Consider the following 24,352-nt stretch of genomic DNA (forward strand, 5'->3'; position numbering starts at 1 on the left):
TGGACTTGTTATTTGGTGGATGTAGCCTAGGGTTTGGGTGAACCATGTTAAATATTGGTGTGTTGTGTTCTTTTCTATGTGATCTATTATTTTCTGATATGGTTTTTATTTGCATGTAATTGTTATTTCTATATGAGGTTTAATCCTAACAAGTGGTATTAGAGTGAGGTTTTTTTTTTCAATTATCCTCTGTAGGATAGTCTCACAGTTGAGTGGAAGTCTCATGGTTGAGTGGGAGTGATGGAAGATGAGGGTAACCTAAGGGTTGACAAGTTTAATGGGTAGAACATTTAGTTATGGAAAATGCAAATGGAGATCTATCTTTATCAGAAGGATTTATGGAAGCTGTTGGAAAGAAAAACCAAGAATCAAAGATCTATGTCAAATGGTGAATGGGATCTTTTAGACTGAAAGGCACTTGGAAGCATTCAATTATGCCTGGAACCATCAGTGGCATTTAATATCACAAAAGTGAAGATGATGGAAGAGTTGGTGGAAACCCTAAAGAAATTGTATGAAAAGCCCTCTGCTTCAAACAAGGTGTTTCTCATGAAGCATTTATTTAATATGAAAATGACAGAAAATAGATCTATTGCAGATCATTTAATTGAGTTTACTACTATTACTAGTCAGTTATCTTTTGTGGGTATTAATCTTGATGAAGAAATTAGGGCTCTCTTGATTTTGTGTTCTTTTCCTGAAAGCTGTAATGGCATGTTAATGGCTGTGAGCAATTCTATTTTTGGATCTAGTTCTCTAAAATATGATGATGTGATTGGTGTTATTTTGAGTGAGGAAACTTGTAGGAAAACCTTAGGTGGATCTACATCAAGAAGTGCTTTGAATGCACAAAGTCGAGGTAGAATGACTAAGAGAGGAAGTAATTCCAAAAATCATGGGAAATTAAGAGGAAAGTCAAAGGGGAGGAGGTCTCAATTGAGAGGACCAAATGACTGTTGGTACTATGGTAAAATAGGGCATAAAAGGAAAGACTGTTGGAATTGAAAGAAAAATGAAGGAGATAAACCAAATGGAGACAAGAAGGTGAATGTGGTAAGTAACAAACTCGAAGAGGATGCTTTGCTTCTATCTTTAGAAAGTGTTGATGATTCATAGGTTTTAAATTCTAGTGCTTCATTTCATGCTACACCTCATAGAGGTTATTTCATTGATTATGTCCAAGGGGATTTTGGACTTTTTTTATTTGGGGGATAATGAACCCTATCAGATTGTTGGAAAGGGAAAATTTAAGATTAAGTTGTAGAATGGTAATCATTGGCTACTACATTAGGTAAGACATGTTCCAAGGCTAAGTAGGAATTTAATTTCAGTAGGGCAACTTGGTGATGAGGGTTGTGTAGTTACTTTTAATGATAAAAAGTGGAAGGTTTCAAAAGGTTCCCTTGTAGTAGAAAAAGGCGTGAAAGTAGGCACCTTATATATTTGTATAGGTTATATTGTTCCTTTTACTTTAATTATTTCAGAGAAAAATGAATGTTCAAGAATAATTGCTATAGTTGAGTAGGGACAACAAATAACTGCTATAAATTATGATACAATGTTGTGGCATAACAAACTTGGGCACATGAGTGAGAAAGGAATAAAATTACTTCATTCAAAGAAAGTTCTACTAGGTATTAATAACACATTTCATACCCATACATTGATATGCACAAGCTCTAATTTCTCTTTTTTACTTCATTCGATCCATTTTGGATGATGGATAGTTAAAGCTGCACAAGACACATACATATGACAATCCAACAGATATGTTTACAAATGTAGTGAAAAGGGAGAAGCTAAATTCCTCTTCAATTTTGGCTGGTCTTCTAGACTGAACAAGAATAAATGAACAACATAGTCCACGGTGGTTTGATCCAGTGGGAGCCCCATGTGATAGTGGTATTACTATAGGATTAGTCTCCAAGTGGGAGATTGTTTTCTAGTGTGGAGTCTGATTAGTCCCCAAGTGGGAGATTGTTAGATTGTGGTAACTAATCAGGGAAGTACTGTACATACTTCATAAATTCTTTGGGGCTCAAGATTTTTGGGCCGACAAGTAATTATTAATTATAACCCTAAAGTGGTTTAATACTTGTATTAAAGGGCTTAGGGTTAGGAATTGTTTCATAAGGTGATGAGAAAGTTGATTTCTTGTGGTGGTATTGAGTTGTAAGGGATTACAAATTGTAATTAGGTTGTAATCATTGGATCATAAAATATTGGACTTGCTATTTGGTGGATGTAGCCCAGGGTTTGGGTGAACCATGTTAAATCTTCGTGTCTTGTGTTCTTTTCTGTGTGATATATTATTTTTTGATATGGTTTATATCTGCATGTAATTTTTATTTCAATCTGAGGTTTAATCCTAATAGAGAAGTATAAGGATTATTTGTGCTTCATGGTGGAAACTGACAACACCAGCATGGAAGCAGTGATACCTAGAGTGAGTTCACTAAGGCTATGGCTTATGAGATGAGTGTTGAACTTATTGAAGGGTATGCACAGATCATACTTGAGTTTGAGTAGGACATAGAGTGTCCTAGATGGGGGACATATGATTAAAAGTTAATGATTGTAGAGTTTGAGCTCCACAACAAGGAGATTAAGAAGAAAGTAGAGAAGGAGATAGATTCCATACTCAAGGAATCTAGCATGACTAGGTAGGAATTCAACAAGATAAAGGGAATTGTGCTAGAGATGAAGGCTAGTGGGCAGACAAAAGTGTTGGAAACAACACCTATAGTAGTAGCAGGACCTTCAGAATGAGTAATAGTGGCACAACCATCCCATTGCACCATATGTAGTAGTTGCACAAGTGAAACCTGTAAGAGAAAGCTATGAGCAAGAAAGAAGTCAGAGGTGGAGACACCTACTGCACAGAGGAAGTTAGGGAGACTAGTGAAGGTTAAGCAAGAACTTGTACCTTAAGCAAAGAAAATAATAGAGTAAATCAGCAACGGGCCTGGCAAAAGGAGGAAAACCATGCAAGTGAGTAGTTTTGAAAGCTTAGATGATGATGATGAAGATAAACTTATTGAGCAAGATGTGTAGGAAGCTAAGACAACCACAAGCAAGAAGGCATGGAAACCAAAGGTAGAGAATCTAAATATGCATATTATAAATGGTGACAATTTTGTTCAGTTGAATAAACTTTGTAGCACGTATAGTGGTATGGATAGGAGAGAATTAGAGAATGGCATAATAATAAATATGATTTTGAGGAATAAGAGTTTTGATAACATTTAGAATAAGATTCCTGATGATGTATACAATAAGTTGATCAATAGAAAGATAAGGGTAGTAGAAGAAGATCTAAATATGAGGATCACATCCATAAATAAGTTATGTGATGTTGGATCAAAAGATGAGTTTGAGAAAATTTTGAAGGGTATTGAACCCTTGTAGAGGAACAAAAGAAGATAAATTCTTCTAATGGGAGGCAATTATGAGGAGGTAAGACAAGAAACAAAGGAGGCTATAGTGAAATATATGTCCTCAGTATGATATTGTGCAAGAAAAGGCTGATAGTCCAGTATATGTACATGAAGATACACTTTCTAGTGAAGAGGAAGAGGTAGAAGGGACACAACAAGCACTATCTCCACCTCACATTGTTATGGGTATTGAATCCATGCAAGTGGATAGTACACACATACCTATGGAAACAAAGGCAAATCCATTTGTAGCATATGGGAAAAATATTTTTGGCAATATCACTACCTATACTAGTTCTAATAATGAAGAGGAAGAGAAAAAGAAGAAGGAAGAAGAAGAAAAGAAGAGAAAGGAACATGAAGAAAATAAAAGGAAAGAAGATGAAGAAAATAAGATGAAAGAAGAATAGGAAAAGAAGAGGAAATAAGAAAAGGAGAAAAAGAAGAAAGAAGAAGAAGAGGAAAAATAAAAAGAGAAGAAGAAGAAAGAGGCTGAGGAAAAGAAGAGTGCAAAGGAACATATGAAAAAGACTACTCTATCTTTAGTAGTATTAGTAGTAGTACCTATTCCATCTGAAGATGAAGACCAAAAAGAGCTATTGGGCACTTTGAGCAAATTGTTTGAGAAAAACAAGTTTGTAAAGTCTTTTGAGAAGACCCTTGTTAAAGTCTTTGAGTGCATACAGAAGATAGTTTCCACAACTGTAGCTAATCCAGACTTGCAAGCCAAGGAAAACAAGTTGGTGAAGACCTTTGATGGGGAATTCACAACCTTAGCTGAAGTAGTAGTAGCACACTCATAGAATAATCATGATGCAACACTATTCAACATAGTGTGCACTAATGTGTGCAATGATTTGAAGGCACTTGATGGAAACATCAAGGAATTGAGACAATTGATTGCTGAAGGTAAGAAGTTGTATGGAATGTGTGCAGTATCCTATACTTACTTATCTAATTTTGATGCAAAGATCAAAGGCCATATGAGTGAGCTTGAGTCACTCACTACAAGATTGCAGCAACCAAATATGAGAATTGAAGATTCTAAGAATGAGATTGAGAAGATCCATAATACTATTAGAAGCATTGAATTTGATAAGTAGAAGGTAATAAGAAGATTCTCTATTCTTAGAGAAAATTTGGCACCCAAATTCATAATTTTGCAGAGGCAATTGGAGGAATGTCTTTCAACAAAGAATTCGTATGACAATTTTGCCTATACTTACTTCAACACAGTTGAAATAACATCCTATGCACTTTGCACACTCATCAATATATTAGATACAATCAAAGGAAACTAGAAGAAGGACTTTGATAGACTAAAGATTGATTTTATAGATTGCATATCCTGAATGTTGAGCCTAATTTACAATTTTTGGCACCTTTACCATTGATGTCAAAGGGGGAGTATTATTAGAGGAAAATTGTATATATGTACATGTATATGTAAGGGGGAGCTTATTTATGTATCAATGTAAAGGAGTGATAAGGAATGTAACAAACCATCAAAACATGAATAAAATTGTTATGTTTTGAAGGCAATTTGTGTGTAGTTGTTTTATTTGCTTTTGTTTTGTATGACATCATTTTGGGACTTAGCCAATTTTCCAAAATGTTGCTATCAATGCCAAAGGGGGAGATTGTTGGAAATATGGCCAGTTTTAGATTATAATAAAAGAAAGTTTTCAAGAGACCTAAAACCCTTTACAAAAAACTAAAGATAACCATTAAACACCCTTAGATTTGCAAGGACCTAAAACCTAAAGTTTAAAACATCAAAACCATTTTTTATAGGGACATGAAACTAAAAGTTTAAACCATAAAAAATGACCAGGTTTTACAAGGACTTGGAACCTAGAGTTTTAAACATGCTAGAAAGCAAAAAGAAAAAATCATAAAACCACCTAGATGAACAACCAACACACTCGCTCCACAACCAACACCTACAACAGTTCTTTGATAATGTTCACCACCTCTTTACTTGATTTTGTAGTAATCTAGATAATGTCAGTTGGAGAAAGAATAGGAGCCTCAAGAGCCTCAACAACCTTTTTCCTTGTGCTCTACCTAGTTCTCTTATTAGGCCCACCTAGACTCCCCATCCTTGCATTACTAGGAGACATTATCTCCTCATTACTCTTCTTACCCAGACTAGCCACCGTAGCACATAGATTAGAAGTGACTTGTTCCATTTTTTGACCACTTTCTTTTACAAGGTGATGAATGGAAATATGGTCAGTTAGATGTCTTGATGGTTTTCATTTATGGCAAAATATACTCAACATTTCGTTTATGCATCTAGAGACAGAAAATTGTCTAAGTATTAGACAGTTTGTAGGAGTACAATGAATAGATCTTAATAGTACAAACGATGCATATAGAATTAGAATATGCATAGTTGAGGAAATTTTTTTGACATTGTCATGATGATTTATACTAGTGTACATGTGTGTATAATCAGTATGACGTAAGTTACAGTAAGTTTAACTGTGCTAATATTTAATAGTGCAAAACAAAGCATAGCTGAAAATAGAGCTGTACGACTTTAGGAATTATTTTTGTTTCAAAATAATTACTAAGTAATGTTAAGTTGACTATGTGGATATTATTTTATATTATGTCAAGTGTGTGAAGACATGGAATCTAACTGAGCAATAATTTGTGAATGCGCAAGATATAAGTAAAGATCTTATGTTACGCTGATAATGGGAAAGTGTGTTGCATAGTGAATGTGTGCAATGCATAGATATTGTGGAAGTTGCATGATTGGATGTGACATTAAAACTATTTTGAGAACCATTTGCAAGCCTTATGTGATGTGAAATCTAATGTAAGATTAGAGCAAGTGCGAGTTACAACAAGAAGCAAGTATTGTATGTATATCTATTCTGTGAAGGAACTAAATTGTATAATTACATGTTAGGGAGTGGGATCTTCTTTCATACATTGTAATTGATCTACCAACTCCTAATAGGGTTGTAGAAACTCCTAATAGGGTTGAGGCTTCTAACAAGGCCTAGTCCTCTAACAAGGACTCAAGACACTATACGTACTTCATAGACTCCTAATAGGGTCAATATCCTTAAGAAGATCCTATTGTTTAGTGAACCATCTAGTGGGTATCATCCCCACTAGGGTTTTGCATTGGCCAAGGTTTTCCTAGTTAAAAAATAATGGTGTTATGAGTTCTCTATGTGTATGGTTATATTTACTATTCAACATTGTTGGTTTATTTTCATATACAAGTTATAAAGTAATTAACAATATTCAGTTGTGGGAAAAAGTTTGTAGAATAATTATTCACCCCCCTCTCATTATTATCTATTTCTAATAGTGTCTAATGTCCTTGAACCAGATGAGGGAGCCTGGAGTGAAGTTTTACTTGCCTAATAAGTGAAGTTGCTATCATTGCCCTAGAAACCCTAAAAAATAGGGTTTTCTAGAGTAATACTATACAAACACATTGAAGAGCTAAGACCTAGAAAATCCTTAAGTCCAGGTTAATATGAAACAATTTTTAGTAGACATTATTAGGTCTTGTTAAAAGATTTTACAAGTTATTGAAGAATCCTTGTTTCTAGAAGGGCTATTAGGGGCTCATAGGGCTATAGGGACAAATAGATCAAGAATGGGTTTTTGGGTGTGTGAAACCTAACAAGATGGTGCAAAATGACTTGAAATGTGTCAAGGACGTCAAGAGGGAGGCCTAAGCTTAGTTTTCCCCTACTAGTAGCATTTGGTGGAGTTTTAGAATTAGAGTAGTGAAATTTTAATTAATAGGAGAGTTTCTTCATGGAAGTGGATTAGGAGAGAATCCCCTAGGTTAGGGTTGTAGTATAGACCCTAACAAGGCTAGGAAATAGAATTGGTATAAAAAATTCTCTAAGAAGAAGAAGCTCCCCATCATTGATCCACCATTGGGAGGTGAAAAACTTTTTCTATGTTCTAGGGTCGGAGGTTCAAGACTATCTCCCCTGTGAAGCTCTTTACAACCTTTTCTTTGATCATATAGTGCTCTACAAGGGTCATTATTAGTTATGAGGACTAAATTGACACTGGGTGAGATGCTGTGTTCACAAGCCCTAATGGGATAGTGTAGATACTATTATCAATATTTTTTTTGGTTTATTGTAGATGGTAAGGAATGCATTCCAGTCTATATGTCCCAATTCCTTGTCTTTAATCTTGGTGTGTTTATCTTGGAACCTTGACTTCTTAGGGGCTCCTTGATATTTAAATGCAATTGGTTTTGGTGCCATTTTTTGTACCATTGAAGAGGCTAAGGGTTCCATTTTATCTACATGATAGAGGGAATCATTAGTATCACATTATTAAAATGCAAAATTTAAGACTCCACAAGACTCAAAATGCTATCAAAACCCATCAAAATTAGTGAAAAATAGATTAAATGTAGATTCTCCCCCTAGAATAACCTATTATGCATTTCAACGCACCCAACACACCCTTACAAGTGCATTAGTGCACTTGCACACCTATTTAAGGAACACATGTGCGTAGCTGTGCACATGTGAAATGCACAATGCATAGGGGGGAGTCTAAGTTCAATTTTTGTTCTTTGATGGGTGCAAAGTTTATGGAGGTGCACATGTGTACACCTTCATTAAGGCCTTTAAGGTTTATGTATATTTTCAATTATCTTTTGTTAGTGCAGAGGTGCACACATTCACACCTAATGGGAGTTGCCTTAGGAACCTTGGTCTTAGTAATTCTAGTTTTGATTCTTTTTTTTTAAAGTTTTAGAGGTGCACATGTGCACACCTCTTTAGGTTCTAACCTTAGGAGTAATGTTGTAGGGGACCAGTCAAGCAGAACTACACGGGGAGGCAAGGTGCAATGGTTTGCTTTTCAGATGTAGACATAAGTAAGTGAGGTGAGGTGAGGTGGTCTGGGTCTTATACAGACCCCAAGCATCAAGTATGCACCCTCTGAGGGTGCACACATGTGCATCCCTAGAGTGGGGTGCAATACATACAAGCGCACTGAGTGCACATGTGCACACTTAAAGAAAAATAGGGCCAAAAACATGACTTTTTCCTCCTCTCTAATTATCCAACTCTTCCTGATCAAATATTGGGGTTTGACCCAAACCCAGGGTAGAGTCCAAAAATGACCCAGACTCTATACTAGGAGCCTAGTAGGAAAAAAATCACTACTGGGTCCCCATTTCTACGAGAAATGGGGCGTGCATTTGGAAACCACAACACCATCCCCATCTGAGTTTTCCCTTGGCCAAGGTTTCCCTAGTTAAAAAAATATTGTGTTATGAGTTCTCTTATTGAATATTTATGTTTACTATTCAACATAATTAATTTTCTTTCATATGCAAGTTATAAGGTAATTAATAATAACTAGTTTTGGGCTAAAGTTTGTAGAATATTGTTTCACCCCCCCCTCATAATATTCCCTTTTTCTTACAAATCCTTATAGAAAGAGGTAAGTTATCTTGGATATATTTTAGAGTAAATCCTTAAGGGAAGACATAATCAACATGAAAAGAATTAGGTTCTTTGTTAAATTGAGCATATTAGGATAACTTCAATACTCTTGAAGGAGAATTCATTTAAGAAGAAGCAAAAGTTGCATGAAAACAATTAAAAATTACTTCACATAGGTTCATCATGTAGGAGCATCCCAGATGTCAAGGATATCTTGAATCACCAATTTTTTTTCTCTATTTTTTTCTTTCAATAAGGGTTGTCTCAACTCATAGTTTCTATTTGTGGAAGATTTCTATTTAGTAAGTTGGTCATATGAGCTCATAATGTTCTAATTTCATAGGTGGAGGTTCATCTTAGATATATTAGTTTTTTAGTTAATTTTTAGTGCCATATAATATGTATTCATAAAGTTATTATATATTTTTTGTATAAAAAATTTGAGCCAAGTTTTGAAGGCTATAGAGGCTCCAAATGAGGGTCAAAACTCAGATGATTGGAGCTTGTACAAGTTAAGAATTGTAGAACATGATCTAGAAAATTTTGAATGGGGTCATAATAGCCAATCAACTCAATTATTTTCAAGTTATGGTATTCAAAAGTTGGGCTACCCAAAAATTCTAAAAAAAAATATAGTTATTTTTAGTTGACTCTATGAATTAGAAATAATGTAATTTTTGGGTTGGTTAGCCTCAAGGGATAGGATAAGTGTTTATAATCTTCTTGGGCGGTGGAAAATTTCCTATACAAGGAAAGCTCATAGTGTTCTCTAGGGAAGTTTGGGGTGGTAGTTCACAACTCTATCTTGCTAAATATTGTAAGAAAAGTGCCCATGTGGGTCTAAAAATTATATCTCGAGAACATGTAATCCCATTGTTTTGTAGATAATAAGAAGCCCATATATTTAATTTTTTGTTGCAAAATTGTTGTTGTTTCTCTATTTTCTATTGTGTTTGTGGTATTAAGGGGAGCACCCTTCATTAGTTCATGATGCTAATCAAGATTGAGATCAATATATTCATTATAATATTTGATAATATTTTTGATTTCAATGATGTTATAATCAATTAGATTTTGGATTTTATTCTTCAACTCCATGCAATCTAAAGCTTTATACTCATTATTTGTATGATAGAAATAGTAACTACTTAGAAATTAGAGTCCATGTGAAGTGGATTGAGGTAGTTTAATGAGGTTATTTTCAAGAAGATCTTCCAAAGTTTATTCATAATATTTCCTAAAGGTGTGAAATCATGATTTGGTTTAGGTACCCAAAGTTTGGCTTCAAATATTCCTCTATATTTCTTGTGTGTTTATGCAATAGTCTTTGATTCAAGATCATGAGGATTCAATTTTTTATTGCCATAGGACTGATAAAAAAGACTCTCAACTGAATGTGGTGTAATTTCCTCTTTAGGATGTTGATCATAGATTGGAGTATCATTAACTCTAATGAAAAGATCAAAAGGTTTGCATTAGAAAAATTTAGGAAGACCAAGTAAGAAAAAGGAATTTGGTAAAAAAATAGACTATATATAAAGAGTTCAACCCAAAAAATGATAGAAAAGTTTGATTGAGTATTATAAGTAAGGGAAAGGCTAAAAATTTAGTTGTGTAGTTGAGGATTGGTTCTCATTAGATTATAAATGACATGAATATATTAATGTTTCTAAATTTTTTTGATAAGATTTAGAAGAATGAGCTTGTATTTTTAATAAAAGAGTGGTTAGACTTAAGGAGCTATAATGGATCTTAAGGGATCCTAGGATGCATTAAGTATCTTAGGTAACTTTATCACCCCTTTATGTGTCCTAAGATCCATAAGATGTATTCTTAGGGGTTGTAAAAGGGTTGTAAGGGGTCTCAAGGGGTCATAAGATACATGAATCCCTTAAAGACCACTTACAACCTCTAAGACTAAAGGGTCATAAAGGGCCTTAAGGGGTACTAGGATACATTATTGTGTCCTACAACCCATTATTATGGACCTTAATGTGTCTGAGGATTCTTAGGGGTCCTAAAGGGTTATAAGGCATCTTAGGAAACATTAATGTTTCCTAGGACCCCTTATAGACCTTTAGAATCCCTAAATGTATCCTATGAACCCTTAAGACCTCTTACAACCCTTTAGGATTCTTAGGGGTCATAAAGGGTTGCAAGGGGTCTTATATGGTCCTAAGACACATTTAGGGGTCCTAAAGGATCCCTTATTATATCTCAATGTATCTTAAGACCCGTAATATGTATCCTTAGGTGTCTTAAAGGATCATAAGAGGACTTAAGGTGTTATGACCCCATAAGATCCCTAAGATATATTCATAGGTGTCCTAAAGTATCGTAAAAAGTCTTAAGAGACTCTAGGAAAAATTAATGTGTCCTAGTACTTGTTAGAACATGATGAAGGTACTTACCTTATTAATACAAATTTAGAGATTAATAAAAAAATAAGATTCTCTTGAGATTGTGAAGTAGGCTCTTGATCAAAGTGAGATTAATGTGAGATTGTGAAGTAGCATTTTATTTGAGGAAGATGAATTTATGGATGAATCACGATCATAGAAGGAAGGGAAGATTGATATAAAAGAGAGCTTATTTTATGATTTATCTTTTTCTTCCTTTAGGTCTTGAAGTTGAGACCTTAAAGATTGTATTTGTTTTCATTTATTTTCAATAAGAATCCCCTCCTTCTTGATGAGAGAGTAGTATTTAGCCTTTTTCTTTTAGCCATTATGATATTGTCCTTCTTCTTTCTCTCTTCAAAATATATATGAGATATTTTGGTTTAGATATTATTGGTAAAAAAATTGTTCTTCTTCTTTTCCTCTTTTTATGTGCCCAAATTTATAACAAAGAACAACTTTACACAATAGTTGGGAAATCATTTCTAAGAATATCTAGTTTCCCTTTGAATTGAGGTACAACTCCCTATGTAAATGATATTCAATGAATCATGTTTTACCTCTAATTCCTACTGTGGGGTATGTTCTTAACTAGAGAATAGTAGAGGTAAAACTAAGCTAATCCTATCTAGTACTAACTCAAGCAAACTTAGATTCTAATCCTATCCAATTTTAGGAACTCACACATCCTATGACTTCCCAACATTGGTGATGCAAGAATGCTATTTGTTATGAAAATGCAATGACATGAGATGAAAAATGAAGATTTAACATTCAAACCTTTGCAATGGGATCAGTTGACAGTACTATGATCTATCTCCCAATCACCATTTGAGCAAGAATACAAGAAAGTGCTCAAAACTGATCATAACAATGCTCCGATTGAAAGTAATTAGAAAAGTGTTACCCAAATACTTTGATTCATAAAAAAACCTTTCCTTTCTTTAAACACATAGATACAATACTCTGATCATATTTACTTGCAAACTATAGCCAAACCTATTACAAAAATTGAACACTAATCTCAATACATGAATGAAATCACAAAAAATAAATGTACTCCTCTCCCTACTCCAGCTCTCTGACTGTCTGCAAAAAAAGCCCCCCCTTCCCCTCTAAAAAAAAGATTTACAATAAATAGCCTCCACCCTAGATGCTTGTTCAACTTCTTATGATGGCTTTTTGGTTTCATAAAACTGAATCTTAAAACGGTCCTAACTTTTCAGTTTTGTAACAGCCTTAAGAAAAATAAAATCCTCTCTATTCCGTGACACATGGCCTTTTCATTTTGGTGGAAAATGAAAATCATTTCCTTGCCAATTTCCATCCTTATCTTGCACAAATCCTTGTACCTGATGAGGGTTACGATCAATTATATATCGCTCCTTAAATTTTAACTTGCAAGAATATTCATAATTGCCTTGTATGTGCATTGTCCCATAATGATCACAGTAGAGCTTTCCCAAAATGAGATTATAAATAGATGTGGTGACTTTACTCCATTGAAACACCTCACCATCGTCAAAATCTAGTGTGAGAATTCCTACAGGAACAACTTGGATGGACCGACCCTAAAATTTTCTCTTTAGATTACTATCTCCCCAAAATTTCCATCCTCTACCTTCACAATGGCATGCAATCACCATAGGATGATGGCTGACCTTCTATGCAAAAAAAATGAAGGCCTTTATCTGGATAATCAGCTTCAAAGATTTCCCCTAAAAGAGGATTAAAAGGCTTATAGTACTGACCTTCTAAAGAAGAATATCCAGAAACTACAAATATCGCTACATGCAGTATACACATCAAATTGTTTCCTTTTCTGCCCTATTCAAATGCCAGATCAATAAGGTAGGAATATTCCATATCTTCAAAAGCATTTTTGCAGGGAAGAGAGTGGCTCCTTAAAGTAGACAGGAAGACAGACTTGGGTAAGATCCTTCCCAATATTATCTTTAATCATAGACCACAGGCTGACTCCTTTCTCTTTTTCCTTTGGTTCAGGTAAGCTCTTTCATCTTTCCACCAAAGGATAGTCAAAACTCACTTCCATATCAGCATCGATTTCATTTGTCCCATTTAATAAATCTTCATTGTCGAGAAATCCTTCATCAGAAGCTGTTGATATTCACCTGAACCAAGAGCTAGAGCTTCTTATAGAGTCTCTGCATCATCTTGTCTTTCATTGTTTGCTTCAGATTATGTTGCAGTGTGTAAGCCGGGGATATTGCATCATGAGCCTCCATGATGTTATTTACATTTCTTCACAATGTCATCGACCATGGGGCATACTTAGGAAATTGCATGCTTATACAATTTATCTTGAATTGAGAAAGTTTTATTGCCCTTTCACAGGTTGGATACTGATTCGAAATCTTTAATCCTTGTCAAAAACTTGCTAAGACAATGCTCTTGTGAATTGAACATTCTGTTAGATAGTTTGCGGGTTCCCTCTATGCTTCATTATCACCATGAATACATTCTCTCTTGTAGTATATTTTTGGACGCACTTGATGCCATGATAGCACGGGGTCCCATCGTGGAAACTTAGTACACATCGCTACCATTTGCTGGCAATGTCTATGATACTTTCCTCTCCACTCCTTGAATGCATGTGGTGATAGATTGTACAATGGCACTCAGTATCATAGGTATATTTTTTTTGAATTTGTGTGAGTGGTCGGTGTGTGTAAGATAGTCTAGTCATCAAATTTTGAACTATTTTGAAGCTCTTGTATCTCCATTGCGCTAACCACCTGATGAGGACTATCGACATTTGGTCAAACATTTGATCATATTCCTCATATCGCAATTTGTTTATCCTTTACTTCCCAAATAGAGCTTGAAAGATATTCTTTCTCATCCACATTATGTAGGATAAGTTGGGCTTTGCATGGACTACTTCCAAATTGGAGTCTTGATCTTTTGAAAACAAATCGTTCACATTCGCACTTTTGGGCATTTTTCCAAACACTTTTCTTGCGGTCTATTGTCTATCCGATTTACTCATATTACATTCCTTTGGTGGCAAGTGGCATGAGAATTACCATCCATGTCATTTTAAGGGACATATTTAAACCACAATAATGTTATGGTATACACAAAGGCTTAGATATTCATTAAAGCATTGCCTTGACAGTCTCCACAGGATGTATTTGAAGTGACATCTTTGTGCCAAAAATATCCTCTATGACCAAAATATATCATTTCGGGCCTCAAACATCCTGATTCATATATCCTCCCATGTCTGTAGCTTTATCCTAATGTGCATTTGCTGGCATTTGCTTGAACATTTCATTGCCACTTTTTATCTTTATGGAACCCGAGTGGAATTTGATTATTAGAGGATGCTAAAAATTTTTCTATGGTTGAGAGCTAAAAACCTATGGGATAATCAATAATGAAGTCATGACTTCAAATCACATTACCCTTGCATACTAGGAGAGTATCCTTGAGTTGTCCTTTCTCATTGTTAACACCTGGACATATAATGTGACTATCAAGATGCTAGCATCATTCTTTAGAATGGTTTCTCCTCACAAGAGATATCACTTTCATTCTTTAAGCATTGGGGTTTATGCACTTTGGACTAGGAGCCTTGTCATTGAACTTTGAACCATAGCCTTTTGAACCGAGCTTACACTTGGGAACTTGGAGCATTAAACTAAACTTGAATGTTGGATCCGAGCTTAAAGTGAAGAATGTTCAAAGCTTGAAATTTGATTCTAAGAATATGGATTTGAGTTCAACACCTTGATCTGCATATTTAAACTGATCACTCTTGTTCTTGAATCTAATCTTGAAACTTGAAACTGAAACTAAACTCAGTTCTGAACTTTGAGCAATCAATCCTTTGAATCTTGAACTTCTAAATCTAAGGCATGAAATTTTTACATTTGCATCTCAAGATTATGATCTTCATCTTTTACAACATCATGTTTAAATAAAGTTCAGGCAACTTATGGGAAAACTGACCAGGACAACCAAATATTTGAAGTTCTGAAATAGGGGTACTAAAAGTATGCCTACAGATATATATGAAAGATTGATGTAATTAACAACTTGAGAATAATAACGTATGAAGATAAAATCTAGGATAAGTGAGTGATTTTATATCATAAGATAATTGGATGATGAGATTGGGGATAAAATTGGCCTAATGAAAAATTAGGTACCATTTGTTAGAAAGATAGATAAACATCCTAAGATAGTGATACTCATGACTCAAGTTTAGACAACAAGATCAATAAAGAATTGTTTGATATTGATTGGATAGATGGGAGACAATTTAATTCATAGATTAACACAAAGATCATCAAACTAAGGAGATATGTTATCAAATTTTTGGTGTAATCTCACTAATAGAGGTATGTTCAATCACATGGTTGATCAGGGAAGTGTTCATGTATGTCTCAACATGGAAACTAGGTCAAAATAAGTTTTCTGGTCTCAAAATTATACATATTCACACAATGAAATACATTTTGATATGACAAAAAAAGAAGGATATATATAATAAAGTAGGATTATCGTATGACCAAAAGTTGGAAATAATCACATGGGTAGTAAGTCATACCTTAGGAAATTTTCAATTATCATGTTTAGGGAAAGAGGATTTTGTCACTAAGTTTTGAGTTTTATTTAAAGATTTTTTTGCATAGAAATCAAGATTTCTTGATGTGGAAATTGATGTTTTTGGCACAAAAATTGAGATTTCTTGGCACACACGTTGAGATTTTTGATACACAAATCAAGGTTTTTAGCATGAAAATTAATTTTTGCACAAAAATAAGATTTTTTATCATGAAAATTGAGATTTTGGCATGCAAATCAAGATTTTTGGCACATATCGTAAGGCAATAAATATTTTTATTTTTCCCTTCTATCTCTATTTTGATCTACACATGGTCTTTTTGCTATAACTTGCTCATCTGAACTTTTTTTTTCACAAACAAGACATCATTAGAAAGTTGGCTCTAATCCCATTGTGATGGTGTAGTTTTTTACTTCTAATGGTATTTGGTTTCTAGTTCATGTAGTCAGAGTTAGAGGTTCTATTTTGCACTCTAGGAAACATATTTTGAGACATTCTATTTTCCAAATTCTTCTCTAGGCACATCCCATTCAATTTTTTTTCTTTTTTGCATTCTAGTGGATATCTTGGTTGTTTTAGGTTTGAAGATCAATTTTGTTTCTTCAAATGATTTTTCATGGATTGTACTATCACTTGTATCATCCTTATATCTCTTTTGATCTTTGTTGACATCCTTTTCTAGTATTTTTGCAAATGCACTGACATAAAGTGCCATTCTATTGCATTTCAAGATCTTGCACATCTTTGTGTTTTTTTGTACTCACACTACATTATAAAGTGCCTCGGGGGTTTTTATGTTGGCTATATTCACCATCTTCCTTTGTCAAGTAAGTGTTCCTTCCATGACATTAGCTCCATGATGTGTTGATGACACATGTCATTATATGTGTTTGTACTTCTTTTGCACTCTCAATGTTCCTGGTTCTTCTTTCTATAGGAGATATTGCATTTAGTTTCAATTTTCATGTTTTACCTCTCAACATTATAGGGGAGTTACATTGGTTCTATTGCTTTCTTGGTTTGATGGAGTGAGCTATGTATTTATTATTTGATCATATGTACTAGGCGATTGTAGTTCCTAGATACCTATGCATTTCGATGAGATGGATCATTTTCCACGTAGACATTCTTTCATTCCAATTTTTTGAGGCCATGAAGATACCTTCCATCTTTGATTGATCATCTCTTTAGACTCAGTCTTCTCTACTTGGTCATATTTTATACAATGGAGGTTATTTAGATTAGCAATTTGGCAGTGTTTGCAACTTCATGCTTCAGTGGTGCTCTTCATGATCATCTTTTGTTCCTATATTCTATGACATTCCATAGTTTGGAGGTTTCTTTAGTCCTTCACTAGTCCTTTTTAGCATTTTTTTCCATCTCTTTTTGAAGTAGGGTTTTTCCCATATGGTTTTCTCTATTTCTCCTTTTTTTAGAGATTTGGTTGTGCTTGGGTACCTCATTAGGCTTTGTTGCAAGGATCCAAATTTACTTTTAGTAGTAGTTTTTAGGTTTTTAGCTACTCCCTAAGTTTATCTTAAGAGGGGGGGGGGGGGGGTTGTGTTAGAGTAATAATGTTTTTTCTTATTAATTAAATCTAAACTTTGGGTATATAATAATTAATTCTTTTAATAATTACTAATTATTATCATGCAACCTAGGTTTTACCTGTTAGGGTTTTGATCTCCTTTATAAGGATGATCTCTCTTTGTAATTTAACATTCACTTTTGATAATAGGAACTTCTCTTTTGGTTCATCAAGAATGTCTCATCTATGGATCTATGAATTCCAGCCTCCATAGCTTTTGCTTCTCTCTTTTTGTGATAGGTGTTTGCATGTAGGTTATTATTGGGAGCTATGGAGTTGATCTTTCATCAATTTCAACAAAACCACCCCAGATTCTGCTACTCTTTTATTCTATTCAGTCTAGAAGACCAACCGAAGCTAAAAATGAGCTCAACTTCTCCCTTGTGATTGCCTTTATATAAGATAGATTATCATATGTATCTATCATCTTTAAATTTAATTGTCCATCATCTAAAACTGACCAAATAAAATGGTACCACAATTGTATGTGTTTTATCTTTGAATGTAGAGCGTAATTCTTGGCAAGATGAATGAAACTCTAGCTATCTATCGACAAATAATTATCTCTCTATGAGTGTTCCAATTCTTCCATGAAGAATTGAAGCGATAGCATCTCCTTAGCTGTCTTTGTAGTAACAACATACTCTACATTTGTAGTGGATAAAGCATTAACCTTCTACAACTGATAAATCCAACTCACTGCTATCCAACCAACAATAAAAAAATAACATGTAGTACTATGTTTGGTATCAATATCTCATGCTAAATCTGAGTCAAAATAGCCCTGTAAATTAGTAGTAGAGCTCCCAAAATGTAAAAACTTACTAGATGTTCCTATCAAATATCTAAGAATCCATTTAACTACATTCCAATGCTCAAGCCCTAGATGACTCATATAACTAATAATAACTCCCACTGCATGTGCAACATCTGGCCTAATACTTAGTATAACATACATTAAACTTCTCGTGTAGTCCTTGGAATAGTTTTCTATCTACGAATACCATTCAAGAAATAATAATCTTCAAATTCATTGAGACAATACTCACAATACTATTACATCTGAGACATTTTAGCTTTTTACCAATCTCATTTCCAACCAAGCATTTCTATTTCTTAAAAGTTATAAATACATCAAATTTCTATCTAAGAAAATAAACCCATACTTTTTTACTTGCATCATCAATGAATGTAACATAATAATGAGAGCCACCAAGGGAAGATACCTAAGCTAGTCTCCATACATTTGTATACACAAGCTCTAATTTCTCATTTTTTTTTCCCTTCCCACTCTTCACAAAACTAACTCACTTCTATTTTCCATATGCACAAATTTCACAAAAATCCATATTAACACATTTTAGACCTAGTAAAAAATTCTTTGAATGAAGTAATTTCATACCTTTTTGACTCATGTGCCAAAGTCTGCAGTGCCATAGCACTATATATGAATCTACAACAATTGTTCCTAACATTCATTTTTATTTGAAACAATTAAAGTAGAAGGAACAATATGACCTATACATAGATATAAGGAGCTTACTCTGACACATTTTTATACTACAAGGGAACCTTTTGAAACCTTTGAATTTTTATCATTAAAAGAAATTGTGCAACCCTCATCACTTAGTTTCCATGCTGAAATTAAATTCCTACTTAGCCTTGGAACATGTCTTCCCTCATATAGTAGTCAATGATTCCCCTTCTGCAACTTAATGTTAACTTTTCCCTTTCCAACAATCTGACAGGGTTCATTATCCCCCAAATAAACAAGCCCAACATCCCCTTGGACATAATAGATAAAATAACCTCTATGGGGTATAGCATGAAATGAAGCCCCAAAATCTAAAACCCAAGAATCATCAACAATTTCTAAAGAAAGAAGTAAAGCACCCTCTTCAAATTTTTTACTTACCACATTTTCCTCCTTGTTCCCTTATGGTTTATCTCCGTCATTATTCTTTCAAGTCCAACAGTCTTTCTTCTTACGCCTTAGTGTTAGGATTAAACCATGGATAGAAATAAAAATTACATGCAAATACAACCAATAAAAGAAAATAATAGATCACACAGAAAAAAACACAAGACACCAAAATTTAACGTGGTTCACCCAATCCCTGGGCTACGTCCACCAAACAGAAAGTCCAATATTTTTATGATCTAGTGATTACAACCTGATTACAATCTATAATCCCTTATAGCTCAATACTTCCACAAGAACCAAGTTCACATCACACCTCATGAAATAATCCCTAACCCTAAGCCCTTTTATAAAAGTATTTTAACCACCTCAAACCCCAAAGAATTTATGAAATATGTACAGTACTTTCTTGATCAGTCACCACAATCTAACAATCTTCCACTTGGGGACTAATCAGGGTCCACACTAAATAACAATCTCCCACTTGGAGATTGATCCTATAGCAATAATGCTACTAGATGGGGCTCCCATTGGATCTAACCACCCTGGAATCTACTATTCTTTTATTCATATTCATTCTAGAAGACCAACCGAAGCTGAAGTGGAGTTCAACTTCTCCCTTGTTACTACCTTTGCCAACATATCTGTTGGATTGTCATTGGTATGTATCTTCTCCAACTTTAACTGTCCATCCTCCAAAACTGACCAAATGAAATGGTACCACAACTATATGTGTTTGGTCTTTGAATGCAGAGCTGAATTCTTTGCAAGATGAATGACACTTTGACTATCTGTGAACAAATAATTATCTTTCTGAGGATGTCCCAATTCTTGCAAGAATAAATAAAGCCATATCATCTCCTTATCTACCTCTATAGTAGCTACATACTTTGCCTCTGTAGTGAATAAAAAATTAACCTTTTGTAACCTAGAAACCCAGCTCACGGCTGCCCCACCAATAGTAAAGATGTAACCTGTAGTACTTCACTTGGTATCAATATCTCCTGCCAAATCTAAGTCAACATAGCCCTATAAATCAATAGTAGAGCCCCCAAAGTGTAAACACTTATTGTATGTTCCTCTCAAATATTTGAGAATCCATTTGACTGCATTCCAATGCTCAATTCTTGGATGACTCATATACCTGCTAACAACTCCTACTGCATGTGTAATATCTGGCCTAGTACATACCATAGCATGCATCAAGCTTCCTATAGCTAAAGCATAGGGTACCTTGGACATCTTATCCTCCTCTTCTTGTGTTTGGGACACATCTCCTTATTCAATTTCAAATGAGCAGGTAAATGTGTGTTGACAACTTTAGCATTCTCCATAGAGAAACGTTGCAACACCTTCTCAACATAATCAACCTAAGATAGTATCAATGTTCTATTCTTTCTATCTTTGTAAATCTTCATACCAAGAATTTTTTTGCTACCCCCAAATCCTTCATAGAAAATGCATGTGCTAATTGGCTTTTTAGCCCCTTAATGTGATCCATGTTAGACCCAGCTACAAGCATATCATCAACATATAAACATAAAATAATGTAGCTATCATCATCCAACCTCTTAAAGTAGACACAATTATTTGAATGATACCTATTGTAACCATGCTCATGCATAAAACTATCAAATTTTAGATACCATTATCGAGGTGCTTGCTTCAAGCCATATAAACTTTTCTTCAATTTGCACAATAAGTTGTCATTACCTTTGACCATAAATTCTTGTGGCTGAGCCATTTATATCTCTTCATCCAAATCACCATGAAGGAAGGCTATTTTAACATTCAGCTACTCTAAATGTAAATCTTCAGTAGCCACTAAACTTAAAACAATACGAATAGAAGTCATTTTAACAATAGGAGAAAATATCTCATCAAAATCAATTCCCTTTTTCTGTGAAAATCCTTTTACAACTAACATGGCTTTAAATCTTTTCTTACCTCCATCCTCTTCTTTTGACCTATAAAACCACTTATTCTATAAAGCCTTTTTACCTCCAGACAACTTGCACAAATCCCATGTCTTATTCTTCAGCAAAGAGTCCATTTCATCTTTCATTGCAAACTCCCACTGAATCTTAGTATTCACCTGCATAGCTTCATCATAACTTTTAGGTTCACTAGCATCAATAAGTAAAATAGAATACTAAAAGGGAGAAAATCTTTGTGGAGGTCTAATTTTCCTTATTAACCATCTAACATTCACTAGTGTGTGTGGTATTTGTTGTTGTGGTTGTTGCACATCATGAGGAATGGTTGGAACATCAGCTTTTGGCGTATCATCCAACACTACATAATCATCTTCTTTCTTCTCATGTTGCTGCAATAGATCTTTGTACAACACTTTCTCATTGAATATGACATCCCTGCTTCTTAAAATTTTATGATTTTCAAAATCCCAAAGCCTATAACCAAACTCATTAATGCCATATCCAACCAATACACATTTCTTTGACTTAGCTTCTAGCTTGGTTCTATTTTCAGAATCTATGCAAGTAAATGCTTCACAACCAAAGATTTTGAGAAAAGAATAACTCACCTTCTTACCAGTCCATGCCTCCTCTAGAATACCACAACCAAAAGTAGTAGAGGGAACTCTATTAATCAAATATACAACAATATTGATAGCCTCCGCCCACATGTGTAAGGGCAACCCAACATGCAACCTCATGCTCCTTGCACATTCCATTATAGTCCTGTTCATGCGTTCAGCCACTCCATTTTCCTGTGGAGTCCTTGGAATAATTTTCTATCTATGAATACCATTAGTGGAGCAATAATCTTCAAATTCATGACTACAATACTCACCACCATTATCAGATCTAAGACATTTTAATTTTTTACCAGCCTCATTTTCAATTAAGCATTTCCATTTCTTAAAAGTTTGAAATACATTAGATTTCTGTCTAAGGAAATAAATCCATACTTTTCTAGTAGCATCATCAATAAATGTAACATAGTAATGAGAGCCACCAATGGAAGATACTTGAGCCAGTACCCATACATCAGTATGCACAAGCTCTAATTTCTCTTCTTTTATTTATCTTCCCAGTCTTTGCAAAACTCACTCTCTTTTGTTTTCCATGCACACAACTTTCATAGAAATCCATATTAACACATTTCAGACCTGGTAAAACTTTCTTTGAATGAAAGAATTTCATACCTTTTTCACTCATGTTTCCAAGTCTATTGTGCTACAATGTTATATCAAAATCTACAACAACTATTTTTTCTCCCTACTCAACTACAACAATTGTTCTTGAACATTCATTTTTCTCTGAAACAATTAAAGTAGAAGGAACAATATGACTTGTACAAAGATATAAGGTGCCTACTTTCACACCTTTTGCAACTACAAGGGAACCTTTTGAAACCTTCCAATTTTTATCATTAAAAGTAACTACACAACCCTCATCACCATGTTGCCCTACTATAATTAAATTCCTACTCAGCCTTGGAACATGTCTTATCTCATGTAGTAGCCAATGATTCCCATTTTGTAACTTAATCTTAATTTTGCCCTTTCCAACAATTTGAGAGGGTTCATTATCTCCCAAATAAACAAGCCCAAAATCCCCTTGGACATAATCAATGAAATAACTTCTATGAGGTGTAGCATAAAATGAAGCACCAGAATCTAAAACTCATGAATCATCAACACTTTCTCAAGACAGAAGCAAAACATCCTCTTCAGATTTATTACTTACCACATTTGCCTGCTTGTCTCCATATGATTTATCTCTTTCATTTTTCTTTCAATTTCAACAATCTTTCTTTTTGTGCCCTGGTTTTCCATAGTACCAGTAGTCATTTGGTCCTCTCAATTGAGACCTCCTCCCCTTTGACTTTCCTCTTGATTTCCCATGATTTCCAGAATTACTTCCTCTCTTAGTTGTTCTACCCTTGCTTTGTGCATTCAAAGCACTTCCTGATGTAGATCCACCTGAGGTTTTCCTATGAGTTTCCTCACTCAAAATAACACCGATCACATCATCATATTTTAGGGTACTAGATTTAGGAATAGAATTACTCACAGCCATTACCAAGCCATTCCAACTTTTAGAGAAAGAACACAAAATCAAGAGAGCCCTAATTTCTTCTTCAAAATTGATACCCACAGAAGATACATTACTAGTAATAGTATTAAACCCATTTAAATGATTTGTAATAGATCCACCTTCTACCATTTTCATATTAAATAAATACTTAATGAGAAATACCTTGTTTGAAGCGGAGGGATTTTCATATAGTGTCACTAAGGTTTTCATCAATTCTTCTGTCGTCTTTGTTTTTGTAATATTAAATGCCACCGATGGTGCCAGGCATAATCAAATGCTTCCAAGTGCCTTTCTATCCAAAAGATTGCATTCATCATTTGACATATATCCTTGATTCTTGGCTTTTCCTTCCAATGGCTTCAATAAATCCTTCAGATACAGATAGTCTTCCATTTGCATCTTCCATAACTGGAAGTTCTGCCCATTAAACCTATCAACCCTCAGCTTACCCTCATCTACCATTTCTCCCACTCAACCATGAGACTTCCACTCAACAATGAAACTTTCCTATAGAGGATAACTAAAAAAACAACTAGGCTCTGATACCACTTGTTAGGATTAAACCACAGACAAAAATAACGATTACATGCAAATATAACCAATAATAGAAAATAATAGATCACACAGAAAAGAACACAAGGCACCAAGATTTAACATGGTTCACCTAATCCCTAGGCTATTTCCACCAAACAAAAAGTCCAATATTTTTATGATCTAGTGATTACAACCTGATTATAATCCGTAATCCCTTAGAGCTCAATATCGTTGCAAGAACAAATTTCGCATCACACCTCATGAAACAATCCCTAACCCTAAGCCTTTTTATACAAGTATTTTAATTGCCTCGAACCCCAAGAAATTTATGAAGTATGTATAGTACTTTCTTGATCAGT

General features: G+C 34.4%; 1 pseudogene; it reads right to left on the bottom strand.

Moving 5' to 3' along the window:
• Window positions 1–12,575: 12,575 nt before the first annotated feature.
• Window positions 12,576–13,302, bottom strand: LOC149534563 (oxysterol-binding protein-related protein 1B pseudogene; annotated as a pseudogene).
• Between the last annotated feature and the right edge of the window lie 11,050 nt (window positions 13,303–24,352).

The sequence above is a fragment of the Cupressus sempervirens genome, chromosome 10 (assembly GCF_028749045.1).
Source record: "Cupressus sempervirens isolate cs-2001-9-10 chromosome 10, ASM2874904v1, whole genome shotgun sequence".
Taxonomy (NCBI): domain Eukaryota; kingdom Viridiplantae; phylum Streptophyta; class Pinopsida; order Cupressales; family Cupressaceae; genus Cupressus; species Cupressus sempervirens.